This window comes from Pongo abelii, chromosome 9 (assembly GCF_028885655.2).
Source record: "Pongo abelii isolate AG06213 chromosome 9, NHGRI_mPonAbe1-v2.0_pri, whole genome shotgun sequence".
NCBI classification, from domain to species: domain Eukaryota; kingdom Metazoa; phylum Chordata; class Mammalia; order Primates; family Hominidae; genus Pongo; species Pongo abelii.
In genome coordinates, this window is record NC_071994.2 from 102,953,171 (window position 1) to 102,967,820 (window position 14,650).

General features: G+C 36.8%; 1 protein-coding gene across 1 annotated transcript in view; it reads left to right on the forward strand.

Annotated features, from left to right (window-relative positions):
- The window catches only part of CNTN5 (contactin 5), a 1,356,469-nt gene that overhangs the window by 953,310 nt on the left and 388,509 nt on the right, over positions 1 to 14,650 (forward strand). The gene's annotated exons all lie outside the window — the stretch shown is intronic.

Sequence of the window (14,650 nt, forward strand, 5' to 3'; positions counted from 1 at the left end):
GTTCAGCATTGCATTAAAGAAGTCAAGTGCTATATTACCATTGATATATGGTGTGCAGTTTGCTCTGTCATGCAGTAAAAAAATCTATGAAGGCATTATTAAGAAGCATGAGAATCCTGATTGATTGTAAAACTTAAAAAATAATCTATTTAATTGCTGTTTTTTCATATGTTAGGTTTTAGAATATATGCTGCTGGAACGTATGACCAGAGCTATATCACAAGATTTTTACTTACTACTTAGTTTATATAGACTTTGTTGTTTATGTGTGTGTGTGTGTATATATATATGTTTATATGTATATATGTAAACATTTAAATATGTGTATTTATGTGAACAGTCTATGAAACTTCATAAACTGTGAAGTATGTATTATATATACATATATAGATAGAGATACACAGTATTATATAAAATATGTGTAATAGTAACAACACTATCAGGTAAAGGGTAAAAAATGTAATATTCATTTTAAAGAGAAGAAAGCCAGTATTAAAGAAATGATGAAAATTGCTAAAGGCCTCACAGTTAGGTAATGGCATGGAGAAACCAGTAGAAAAAAGAATGGTGACTTGGAAACCAATTCAGGGGCTACTAAAACTAATCAGCCAAGAGGCGATAAATGACTGAACAAAAGCAGTGATGGTAGCACTGGAGGACAGGAGACATAACTGGGATATTAAGAAGGTAGGATTACCAGCATTTGATAATTAATGAATTACAGGCTTTGGAGTAGGTGGAGGCTAGCATATACAACAATTTCAAGGCTTTAGCATAGTTCATTGAATGGGCGATGATTCTCTTCACCAGAGAAGAACACAGCTGAAGAAGGAGCGAAGTAGATAAAAATGAGGAATTCAGTTCTGAATATGAGATACAGGGTACATGGGAAATCCATGTGAAATTTGGGAATAGGTAATCAGATATGTATTCCTAATACCCATAAGAGAGAGCTGGACTACTGAAAGAAATTTAAAAGTCATCATTGTGTATTACATCACCATAGAATAATGTGTATATATTATGCCAACTTCAAGATTATGTAAGAGTGTCTATAGATTAAAAATAAAGAAATGCAGTTTTACAGTTTATCTAATTAAAAGCTTTGAATTAATTCTCTATAAGCTATTTCTCCAAAACTTCTGAGCCCTTTTCTCCCTGATTTCTCAAGAAGTTAATGCATTCTTATCTGAAAATTTTAATTTTTTTGGCTAACAATTAATTCCATTTTCACTATTCAGCTGTATAATAATACTTTATATTTGAATAGTGCCTGAGGTTGAGGAGGCTCTTCCACCTTCTTTTCACACCAGAGACCTCTTTCTACACATTGTCCATCACAAGGGAGAGTAGCACATGTGTAAGTGAATGTCCATGTGCAAGAGTGTTTTGCACTTTTGGCTCATGGCCCAGATATATCACTTAACTTTACGTTCTACCTTCCATGGGCAAACATTTCGGGAATAATCATTCGCTGATATTTAAATCCCTTTGCCTCTGTGTCTTCTGTTGCCCTTGTTTGGCAAAACCCCAACTCCAATGAACTCAATTATACTCTTACCCTGTGACTGCCTTGAGATTCTGAAAGCTACCTGAACTGTTCACACCCACCAGGGGTTCATGATCATCAATTTCAAGTGGGCTCTCAATATTGCCATTCAATCCCAAGTTTCTGTGGATGGCTTAATTTGCTACTCTCCCCTAAATTTTTGGAAACTTCTCTGCTTTCCTTAGACTGGATTGCCTCACGACCACCACTTCACAAAAAGTGTGTACCTTATCAAATCATCTTCCTACTAATAAAATTTAAATCTTAACTGCATCTCCATCTGCATTGTTATCTCCCATCTGATTTCAGTAGAGATAGTATACTGTCCATCCTCCTATTACAACCAATTCCTCCATCCTGTACTATTGAGAATCATTCCCTCCGGCCTTTCAGAAAATTGCACTATAAGTCATTGCTTCTTATATAACAAAATTCTAGGTCACTAAACTAATACTGTTTTGGTCATTATATTAATTGAACTGATTGCAGCAGTTGACATTGTTGACACTTTTTTCTTTTACAAATGTCTATATTTTCAAAAAGTCATTATTTGAGAAGTACTATATAAAAGGCTCAATAAAGCAAGTATAAATCAATAAAACAAAACTGTTATTTTAAGGTTGACATTTAACAAAAAATAAATTTAGCAGGTGGGAAGCATCTGCTAAGTTTCTATTACATCATTCAGTAACAGTCTTATTTTTTACCAGAGAAGCTACAAAATTTACATTTTTTTTTCTGTAACTTACCTAAGGCTATTGCTTTCTTGGCTTTTATTTGTCCATTTTTTTTAGATCAAAGTAACACATCCATATTGAATGAATGTAGTGACATAGAAAAACAAAACAAAAACCCAGAAAATCCTACTCACCTGCCATTAAATCTCACTCTGGAGAGCCAAACTTCTAACTTCCCTTTTTTGTTGTTGTTGTTCCATAAGGTTCTCATAAAATGCTAGAAAATATCTATGCATCTTGGTTACTCAAGCTTAAACAATAACTGTTTATTCCTTCATTTGATAAGTATGCATAAGTTTCTTCCTTCCTCTATTTTAATATGCATTTTAAGTTTACTGTTGCTTATCCTTTAAACTTTAATAATATACTTAAATTTCTAGTGCTCTTTTAACTCTTGAATCTAATTCATAGCTTTTTATGTCATGAAATGAGGATGATTTTATTCCTACTTTTTCCTTCATCTTTCCTAAGCTACTTTTCTGTTCTTTTTTCTTCTACTTGTATTTTGGCAATTCTGTGCAGCAAATACAATCTTATCTTCTATACTTCTTCTTAGACTAACTCTATAAAATCAATAAATATCTACAGATTATTCATATATAATTATCACTTAATATGATATTTTTCTAGGTTTTTAAGCCACTTTCTAGACATGTATACTATACTGGATGTGTTTTTCATACTAACTGAAACTTCGAATTAAATATAACCTAAAGAAAAATGAGGCTAATAACATTAATAAGAATGCAGTATAGTTTGGGTTTACTGTTTCTTAAAGTTTGGCTGTACAAAAACAATTAGTAGTTTGGATAACAGTGTTCAGATATGAACATGAGTCACTACAGTGAAAATCGTAATGAAGGCATTGGTGTGGTTAAGAAATCACAGGGAGAGAGTATGAAGTGAGACGAGAAGTGAGTTTAAGGTCAAGCCTTAACTAATCCACATTACATTAGGACGGTAAATAATGAAAATCCCACAAAAGATAATGAGGAGAAGGTAGAGAGATAATAAGATAATAGGAAAAACAGTAGAACAGGCCAGGCACCGTGGCTCATGCCTGTAATCCTAGCATTTTGGGAGGCTGTGGCGAGCGGATCACCTGAGATCAGGAGCTCGAGACCAGCCTGGCCAACATGGAAAAACCCTGTCTCTACTGAAAAACTACAAAAATTAGCCGGGCGTGGTGGTGCATGCCTGTAGTCCCAGCTACCTGGGAGGCTGAGACAGGATAATCACTGCAACGTGGGAGGCGGAGGCTGCAGTGAGCCAAGATCACGCCACTGCACTCCAGCCTGGGCCATAGAGCGAGACTCCCTCTCAAAAACAAACAAACAAACAAACAAACAAAAGTAGAATATAGTGTCAAGGAAGCCAAGGGAAATAAGGGTTTCCATAAGAAGTGGGCATGTAGTTAAACATGGTGGACTGGATGCATGCATTTGCTACCTGTCACCCTTCTTAGACCCTACAAAAATAAATCTATATTATTAGTGAGAATGCTGAAGGAGAGGAAGAGCATCACCAAGTGAGACATTTCCATATATTTCTGAAAGAATAAGGAAGGATTGAGTTAAAGTGTTAAAGAAGTGGAGAAAACTAAAACATAGAATAAAGTATAAGGGGTCAAAAGAAAAGGTTGAGGACTATATGTCCAATGGAAGCTTGAGGACATTCTGAAATCAAAGTTAGCACTAAGAATGGATGTAAGAAATGGGACTCAATAAAGAGGATTGAAGACATAGACATTGAACAACTATTTCAATAAAATGTTGGACAGCTTTTCCTTCTCTATTGCCATATGCAAAAAGTCCAAAGACTCATCTCTTAATAATATGAATGAGCTTTCCATGGAAAGCTAAAGTTTTTAATGTCAACGGTGGCACTCTAGTGCAAAACTCTTATTCTAGCATTCGTATGCCAGCAGCCTGAGAGCCAGCTCGCTGTCCTCACACCAAAGCAGAGCCTGGTCATCCACACACCCCATTCAGCCATGACCCCCAAACACCTCAGTAGAGAACCAGTTCTTCAGACACACCATCAGGGGAACTCATACCAACTTGCAAAATTTTTGATATATACATAGAGAGAGAGACATATAGATAGATATAGTTATATATACATATACACACACACATATATGCAATTCTAAGTTAATAGTTACTGTTGAAAATTCTTGTACTTATAGAGTGATTACAAAACTCATACTAAGATAATATGGAAAAAATTGAAACATAAAATTACTCTAAGGAAGGCGCAGATTAGAAAGGAATTATTTTTATTCAAAAACTCTTCTTTTATTATACTTTAAGTTTTAGGGTACATGTGCACAACATGCAGGTTTGTTACATATGTATACATGTGCCATGTTGGTGCGCTGCACGCATTAATGCATCATTTAACATTAGGTATATCTCCTAATGCTATCCCTCCCCACTCCCCCCACCATACAATCAGCCTGGGTGTGTGATGTTTCCCTTCCTGTGTCCATGTGTTCTCATTGTTCAGTTCCCACCTATGAGTGAGAACATGCGGTGTTCGGTTTTTTGTCCTTGCGATACTTTGCTGAGACTGGTGGTTTCCAATTTCATCCATGTCCCTACAAAGGACATGAACTCATCATTTTTTATGGCTGCATAGTATTCCATGGTGTATATGTGCCACATTTTCTTAATCCAGTCTATCATTGTTGAAAATTTGGGTTGGTTCCAAGTCTTTGCTATTGTGAATAGTGCCGCAATAAACATATGTGTGCATGTGTCTTTATAGCAGCATGATTTATAGTCCTTTGGGTATATACCCAGTAATGGGATGGCTGGGTCAAATGGTATTTCTAGTTCTAGATCCCTGAGGAATCGCCACACTGGCTTCCACAATGGTTGAACTAGTTTACAGTCCCACCAACAGTGTACAAGTGTTCCTATTTCTCCACATCCTCTCCAGCACCTGTTGTTTCCTGACTTTTTAATGATCGCCGTTCTAACTGGTGTGACATGGTATCTCATTGTGGTTTTGATTTGCATTTCTCTGATGGCCAGTGACGGTGAGCATCTTTTCATGTGTTTTTTGGCTGCATACATGTCTTCTTTTGAGAAGTGTCTGTTCATGTCCTTCGCCCACTTTTTGATGGGGTTGTTTGTTTACTTCTTGTAAATTTGTTGGAGTTCATTGTAGATTCTGGATATTAGCCCTTTGTCAGATGAGTAGGTTGTGAGAATTTTCTCCCATTTTGTAGGTTGCCCGTTCACTCTGATGGTAGTTTCTTTTGCTGTGCAGAAGCTCTTTAATTTAATTAGATCCCAATTGTCAATTTTGGCTTTTGTTGCCATTGCTTTTGGTGTTTTAGACATGAAGTCCTTGCCCATGCCTATGTCCTGAATGGTAATGCCTAGGTTTTCTTCTAGGGTTTTTATGGTTTTAGGTCTAACATTTAAGTCTTTAATCCATCTTGAATTGATTTTTGTATAAGGTGTAAGGAAAGGATCCAGTTTCAGCTTTCCCCATATGGCTAGCCAGTTTTCCCAGCACCATTTATTAAATAGGGAATCCTTTCCCCATTGCTTGTTTTTGTCAGGTTTGTCAAAGATCAGATAGTTGTAGATATGCGGCGTTGTTTCTGAGGGCTCTGTTCTGTTCCATTGATCTATATCTCTGTCTTGGTACCAGTACCATGCTGTTTTTGTTACTGTAGCCTTGTAGTATAGTTTGAAGTCAAGTAATGTGATGCCTCCAGCTTTGTTCTTTTGGCTTAGGATTGACTTGGCGATGGGCTCTTTTTTGGTTTTGAGCAGTGGTTTGTGGTTCTCCTGGAAGAGGTCCTTCACGTCCCTTGTAAGTTGGATTCCTAGGTATTTTATTCTCTTTGAAGCAATTGTGAATGGGAGTTCACTCATGATTTGGCTCTCTGTTTGTCTGTTATTGGTGTATAAGAATGCTTATGATTTTTGTACATTGATTTTTTGTCCTGAGACTTTGCTGAATTTGCTTATCAGCTTAAGGAGATTTTGGGCTGAGACAATGGGGTTTTCTAGATATACAATCATGTCATCTGCAAACAGGGACAATTTGACTTCCTCTTTTCCTAATTGAATACCCTTTATTTACTTCTCCTGCCTGATTGCCCTGGCCAGAACTTCCAACACTATGTTGAACAGGAGTGGTGAGAGAGGGCATCCCTGTCTTGTGCCAGTTTTCAAAGGGAATGTTTCCAGTTTTTGCCCATTCAGTATGATATTGGCTGTGGGTTTGTCAAAGATAGCTCTTATTATTTTGAGATACGGCCCATCAATACCTAATTTATTGAGAGTTTTTAGCGTGAAGGTTGTTGAATTTTGTCAAAGGCCTTTTCTGCATCTATTGAGATCATCATGTGGGTTCTGTCTTTGGTTCTGTTTATATGCTGGATTACATTTATTGATTTGCGTGTGTTGAACCAGCCTTGCATCCCAGGGACGAAGCCCACTTGATCGTGGTGGAGAAGCTTTTTGATGTGCTGCTGGATTCAGTTTGCCAGTATTTTATTGAGGATTTTTGCATCAATGTTCATCAAGGATATTGGTCTAAAATTCTCTTTTTTGGTTGTGTCTCTGCCAGGCTTTGGTATCAGGATGATGCTGGCCTCATAAAATGAGTTAGGGAGGATTCCGTCTTTTTCTATTGATTGGAATAGTTTCAGAAGGAATGGTACCAGCTCCTCCCTGTACTTCTGGTAGAATTCGGCTGTGGATCCATCTGGTCCTGGAATTTTTTTGATTGGTAAGCTATTAATTATTGCCTCAATTTCAGAGGCTGTATTGATCTATTCAGAGATTCAACTTCTTCCTGGTTTAGTCTTGGGAGGGTATATGTGTTGAGGAATTTATCCATTTCTTCTAGATTTTCTAGTTTATTTGCATAGAGGTGTTTATAGTATTCTCTGATGGTAGTTTGTATTTCTGTGGGATCGGTGGTGATATCCCCTTTTTATTTTTTATTGTGTCTATTTGATTCTTCTCTCTTTTCTTCTTTATTAGTCTTGCTAGCAGTCTATCAATTTTGTTGATCTTTTCAAAAAACCAGCTCCTGGATTCATTAATTTTTTGAAGGGTTTTTTGTGTCTCTATTTCCTTCAGTTCTGCTCTGATCTTAGTTATTTCTTGCCTTCTGTTAGCTTTTGAATGTGTTTGCTCTTGCTTCTCTACTTCTTTTAATTGTGATGTTAGGGTGTCAATTTTAGATCTTTCCTGCTTTCTCTTGTGGGCATTTAGTGCTATAAATTTCCCTCTACATACTGCTTTGAATGCGTCCCAGAGATTCTGGTATGTTGTGTCTTTGTTCTCGCTGGTTTTAAGGAACATCTTTATTTCTGCTTTCTTTTTGTTATGTACCCAGTAGTCATTCAGGAGCAGGTTGTTCAGTTTCCATGTAGTTGAGCGGTTTTGAGTGAGTTTCTTAATCCTGAGTTCTAGTTTGATTGCACTGTGATCTGAGAGACAGTTTGTTATAATTTCTGTTCTTTTACATTTGCTGAGGAGTGCTTTACTTCCAACTATGTGGTCAATTTTGGAATAGGTGTGGTGTGGTGCTGAGAAAAATGTATATTCTGTTGATTTGGGGTGGAGAGTTCTGTAGATGTCTATTAGGTCTGCTTGCTGCAGAGCTGAGTTCAATTCCTGAGTATGCTTGTTAACTTTCTGTCTCATTGATCTGTCTAATGTTGACAGTGGGGTGTTAAAGTCTCCTGTTATTGTTGTGTGGGAGTCTAAGTCTCTTTCTAGGTCTCTAAGGACTTGCTATTCAAAAACTTTCATATCACTATTTGATCTCTCTTCAAAAAATATAATTGAAAATACGTTCATAAGAAGGACACTTTCCTGAATGTTTTCCTAAGTAGATGGCACATATTAAACACTTGTTCTGAAAATAGAAATAGAATATATATTGCACCACGGTCAGCTGAAATTCCTTCTGGGTTTTAGAAACCTCTCAATGCAGAGATAGGCGTTACAATGAATGTTTCTGCAAACGTGGCAAACGCCTCTGTAGGGGTTTGAATATAAAAATTATGTTTAATCTGCTGTGACCATAGACCTGGCTAAAAAAAATCATTTCAATAACATCGTGTTTTTACACTTCTCTGAAAAAATGTAGACCTTTCTAAAAATAAGAAAGGACATATGCATAGGCAGTATTTTTCCTTTCAAATACAAATTGAATTTTACTTAATAACTCTCTCTTATATAATGTATTATCTTAGCTTTGGTTCCCCTAAAGCAAAGCTGGGAACAAAAATTTCTTGTAGGTAGTTTATTTCAAATTTATCCCCAGAAAGCAGGATTAAGAGATGGGATGGCATTGATAGGTGAAGCCAGAGGAGAGATGCATTACAGAGATGACCACTTCTACAGGCAACTTGAGCTTGAGCCCACAGGAGCAGAGCCTTACAAAATGCACTCAGAATGGTCACCTTGGAGGGTGTATTGATGGACTTTCATCTCCCATTCCCAGAGTGTAATTCTCTTAGCACTTAACTCTCTTGTTCTTTGAGATTGCCCTCAAGTTGCAACTTTGTGAAACTGGTTGCACCTACATGAACCTGGTTGCAGTAGCACTTGTGGGAGTAAAACACCTGGTCAAGAAATGTTGAACTACCACAAAAGAAGTATCTGAAACATAGATGGTACTGAGTGTAGATAATTTTCACAGCCCTAGCACAAATTTCTTACAGAAAGGGACTCCATCTAATACTTACATAAATTCAGATATCCTAGTGTTGAACAAAAAAAGTTGACTTTCTGTTATTTATTCAGTAAATACGTTGCTTCCATTTTGCATTTGGTGACATATATATGAATATGTATTTGTGGTGGGGAGGGGTTTTAGAGGGGCTTGTGGACTGGTGAGAAAGATTATTATTGTAAAATATGCTGTGATAGATTGATAGATATATGTTACTTTGGTAACCCCTAATAGAAACACCCAACCCAGATGATACATAAGAGAATGCTTCCTGGAAGAGGTGATATCTGAGTTTAGTTTTGAAGTAATTTGGCATTAGGTGACTAAATAAAGAGAGGATATTTGACTATCTATCAAAAGAGGATATTTGACTATAATAAAATTGCACTTCAGTCCACAATAATGCAAGGCTATATGAAGGAACAGAATGTCATACCATGAGATGCTTTGTTGACCATATTACCAAAGCAATGGTGAAGGTTTGGAAGATTTGAAGTGCATAGCAACACAATCATTTTCCTTTACTGACATGGTGAAAAATTATTCTCATGCATTCACAAATGTGTATTGCGTGCCTATTATGTGTCAGATATTTTGTTAGGTACAGGGGATACAACGGAGGGTGAAGCAAACATAACTATCCTTGTGTAGCTTCCAATCCAATATGAGGCAGGATATTCCCATAAAAACTGACACAGATTCTGTCTGTAACCATGCACTCTAGGATTTGCCTGTCCTTGTTCCGCATCCTGATGAGGCCAAGCTCACTATTATTGCACTAAAAACAAACAAGATCAACCCCAAAAGGACTTATGAGTAATACAGATGTTTATTAATGGCTTGGAGGGTAAGGTATGAGGCGCTTGCATTCCACAAAACAGCAGAATTTATTGAACACTCCCCATTAACCACATCTAATTTTTCCGAGCTGTAATTCCTCAACAGCTACCACTTCTTCCTCAAACACCTGTGCCTCTCCCTGTAACAGTGTTGCTTCCAGTCTCCCTTCAGGGTCTTACTACCTCTGTCTTATGTGGTAATTTTGTACCTTCATTTTTCCTCTCATTTGAGTTCCCAGCACAGTTGTAATTACTTTCTAAAAACTTACTTTTGTTTAATCTACACTTAAGTTTTCTGCATGGGAAGCACTGCTTTAAAAATGGTACAAGTATTAAAGTAAAAAGGATGGAAAATAAATGCCAACACATATTAACTAAAAAGAAGTTGAGGTTGCTATATTAATATCCTCTATTAAGCAAAGATCTAGCAAAGCTGTACGCATCTTCACAAAATTCATTATGTACACAACCAGGCTTCTCACCTTTCTTTCAGTCCATGTGGGATCTTTCCCTACAAGATCTCACTACTTCCTAAGGCAACATTTTCCCAGCCATCTCTGGAGTTAGATAGTGCAGTAGAGAGATTTCAATTAGTAACTTGAGAAAGTAAGTGGAAATAGATTGAGAATGCATATAGAAAGATTACTGTTTATTAGGAAATTCATCAGTTGTCACAGTGGGGGAAAAAAAGTAGAAAGGCTACAGATGTAGATAATCTACTATTTGGTGGTGGGGAGTCTATGATTTTCATTTTTAATTAATGAACTATAGGCAAAATAATCAGCTGAGAATGTATATGTAGATAACATGTTTATTTTAAGGAAAGAATTGTGTCAACATGGAAATTGTGACCATAATTACTTAATTACGTAATTCGTGAATCAACCCCATTAATTTACTACTGAATACTGCATGTCCTAAGAGCAATGGAAAAATATAAAAGTGGTATGCCTGTGAAGACGGTAATAGGCTGAATAATGGCCCTCAAGATGTCCAAATCCTAATTCCTGGAGAATGAATATTGGCTTATATGGTCCAGGAGCCTAATGGATGTAATTAAGTTAAAGATCTTGAATTAGGGACATTAGATTATCTGGGTCAGCCCTAAATGTAGTCACAAGTGTCCTTAAGAGGGAAGCAGAAGGAGAATTGATGACCAATGAGAAGGTGATGTGATGACTGGTGACGGAAGCAGAGATTGGAGTTATGTGCTTTGAAGGCTGAGAAATAGGCTGTGAGCAACAAAATGCAGCTTTAGAAGCTAGAAAAGGCAAGGGAATGGATTCTCCACTAGAGTCTCCACAGGGAGAGTGGATGTGCCCTCAAGGGTGACCACCGTAACACAGGCTCAGTGAATGCTCTCTCCTTTGTATGAGACAAAGCACAGAGAGAATGGATCTCATGTTGTCCTCTCTGATCCCTGAGATTTGGTTTAGTACTCAACAATGGAATGTAGCAAAGCCACTATTATTTCCTGATTAGTCTGTTTATCATAAAGGAATATGGTAATTGGAACAGCTTTGGATACTCTTTGTGTGTGTGTGTGTGTGTGTGTGTGTGTGTGTGTGTGTGTGTGTTTCCCTTCTAAGTGCGCTGCTCCTTGGGTATTGAATGTTCTACCCTAAATCCAGGAGACTTTTTTTTCCTCTAATCTTGGTTCAGAATTTGCAATTATGGATAGTTCTAAGGGGACTGGGAGAGTTTTGACAAGAACACTCCTATTTGGATACATTTATCTGTGCTAAGGAAGCTGAATAATATAAAAAGTTTTATCAAACGCTGCAGGAATATAGAAATTTTGGCTTTTGTTAATCTTTTATTTATTTTTCTATGTGTCTCTCTGGAAGGCTCATAATCTTGATATAAAAATTTAAATTAAAACGTCAAATAATTTTTGGATGATTTTTGAATAAGATGAATACTTCATTTGCTCACATGTCCTTGGAAATCAGTCATTCCATACAATCCAATTTCTTCCTAAGCATACTTAAAAAACAACTTGAATTTCTGTCTATAAAGAGAATTTTTTATCAGATAAAACACCGTGCAGCATTTTGTTAACTCTCTTAATTTGTCTTGAAACCTTGGGAGAATTACTTAATACGTGGTAACAAATAACAAGATGAATTTGCTAAATATATATCTAACTTAGTCTTTTTCTTGATTTCCTATATGATTGCCTGTCTTTGTAATTCAGAAATAAATTTCTGAAAGACATAAACTTTTGATAACTGGCATTGTAACTATGAATACATCTTTCTTCATGAAAGAAAGGAATGTGAACTTTGAGTTGACTTTTGCAGTGGTGGCAAAGGTATATTCAGTTACGTTTATCTAACTTTTTTTAATATTCAGATTTCTTGAGAAACTACTCGACACTCAATTCTTCTGCTGCTACGCCTCCTCTTCCATTTAATAATCTCTAATTGCGCATGGGGCCTCACCATACAACTCATAGAATTTTCTCTATACTAGTCAGGTTACTTTTAATCAAAGGTATCAGCATTCTCTCAGGCTTCATTATTCTGACCACTTTGCAGTCCATATACAAAGCTGCAAATATTTTCTTTTCATCTTTCCTGGCAGTTTGTTCTCCCAAACCATTTCATTTGTACCTTTCACTGTCTCTTCTCAATCTACCCCCTAAATCAGTCATTCCATTTACTTATCCATCTATATGTCTGTCCACCCAGTGTGTCTTATTTGCACTTGGCCTTTGTTCCATGAAGAATTTAAGGATGCTTAGCTTCTTAAATGTAGGTGTTCTTTCAAAACTCCACTCCTCACCCCCATTATATTTTAAAATATTTTTTCTTTAGTGAATACTTCTATTTCTGTTTTGAATTTAGAATATCCCATAAACTAACTTCTGCAGCTGACATTTGTGCTATTAATTACATTACCTTTCTCCTAGACATCAAACATAAACATTTCTGGGTCAGTTAGACTCCTCCTAATCTCATGATCACATATGCCATAGGTTCTGCAAGCACTGTGGATTCTACATCTGCAGTGTCATTCTTATCCATTCCTTTCTTCCCACTTCTAATTCCAACACTCCTTTAGCTGTCACCCATATCAGCAGCTTTGAACTCCTTCTTTTTGTAGCTCACTTAAGGTGAATAATATTCCTATCCAAAATACACTGTCAAAAACATTGCCATATTCTAGATTGTAGCAAAGAAGTGAGGCCATAAGTATAATATCATAAAACTAATTGTAACGCCACTTATGGAATGCAAATTCACAAGAGTGGCATCATTACACAAATTTAAACTAGAATCTATTTGCCTAATTTGGTTTAAAATACATTGGTCACAAACTTGAGTTTAATTTATTACCTACTTAATCTTAGACAAGCGACTTAACCTATTTATGTCTCAATAATGAACATGGGGATAATATTGGTACTTATCTGATAGGATTCCTGTGAGGATTAAATACATGAATACATGCAAAGCACTTAGAAAAGTGGCTGTTATTTAGTAAACTTTAGTAAAGGTTAGCTATTAACACAGTAGTTATCCTATAATTCCCACAGCGTTTTACTTGTGCGTGTGTGGGTGAGGGGGGGGGGTGCGGGGGTATTGCAGTCAGAAACTACTTTTCTGGATGATTGGTATTATTGTAGTTTTTGTTTTTGCTGCTGTTGTTTATTGTATAAATGTAAACTCCCCTGTCAAGAATTGAGATTTTAATAGAGATAAAGGGGATGGATGGGCAGTAACATTGGGAGGAGCTTTACAGTCCATCACTTGCCTTCAATAATTTTTCACTCCAAGCCTTTTTCACTCCAAGCCTTCTCCACAATTTTCTGACTCCATAATTTTTGTTTCTGTTCTGTCTTCATGAAGTACCCTCTTAACTCCTAGCTCTGTCTGCAAGAATGCAAATGATTTGCCAAAGATCATGAAGTTAGTTACTTGCAATAAACTGGAATAAAGCCTACCATATAATAAGCATAGTTTGGATTTTATTCTAAAAGCATTTCCTTATGCTTGCCCATATTGAAATTCATCTGCCACTTTCATAATACCACCCACACAGGCTTATGATATCTCCACGCAAATCGTATTTACCAGCTTGACGTTTCACTCACTGCAGTAGAGCTCAGTATCGCCTGAGATGTTGGGAATTTTTTTCAACCCTTCTCATGTTAAGATACTTAGAAGACTGGGCACGGTGGTTCACGCCTGTAATCCCAGCACTTTGGGAGGCCAAGGCGGGCGGATCACAAGGTCAGGAGATCGCGACCATCCTGGCCAACATGGTGAAACCCCATCTCTACTAAAAATACAAAAATTAGCTGGGCGTGGTGGCACGCACCTGTAGTCACAGGGGCTCGGGAGGCTGAGGCAGGAAAATTGCTTGAACCCGAGAGGTGGAGGTTGTAGTGAGCTGAGATCGTGCCACTGCATTCCAGCCTGGCGACAGAGTGAGACTCCGTCACACACATTAAAAAAAAAAAAAAAAAAAAAACTCTACAAAATAATCAACAAATGCCAGCCCTAACTTGATCCCTAAAGACTATGTCGTTTTGCCAACACATAGCTTCCCGTATCTAAGGTATTTCGCTACCCATGACAAAACATTATTCTCCCACAGATTGAAATTATATAAATTGAAATTATGTTCGAAGAATAATGTTTTGTTATGGCTAAAGATTGTAACTCACTGAAGACTAAGATAATCATTAGCATCATTTAGCAATAAACATTTTTAAATGATAATATTTAATTTAAAAAAGTTTCTCAAAAGATTTTAAAAGTCTGCATGAATTGTATCTAGCAGGCCAGCACTCAATAATG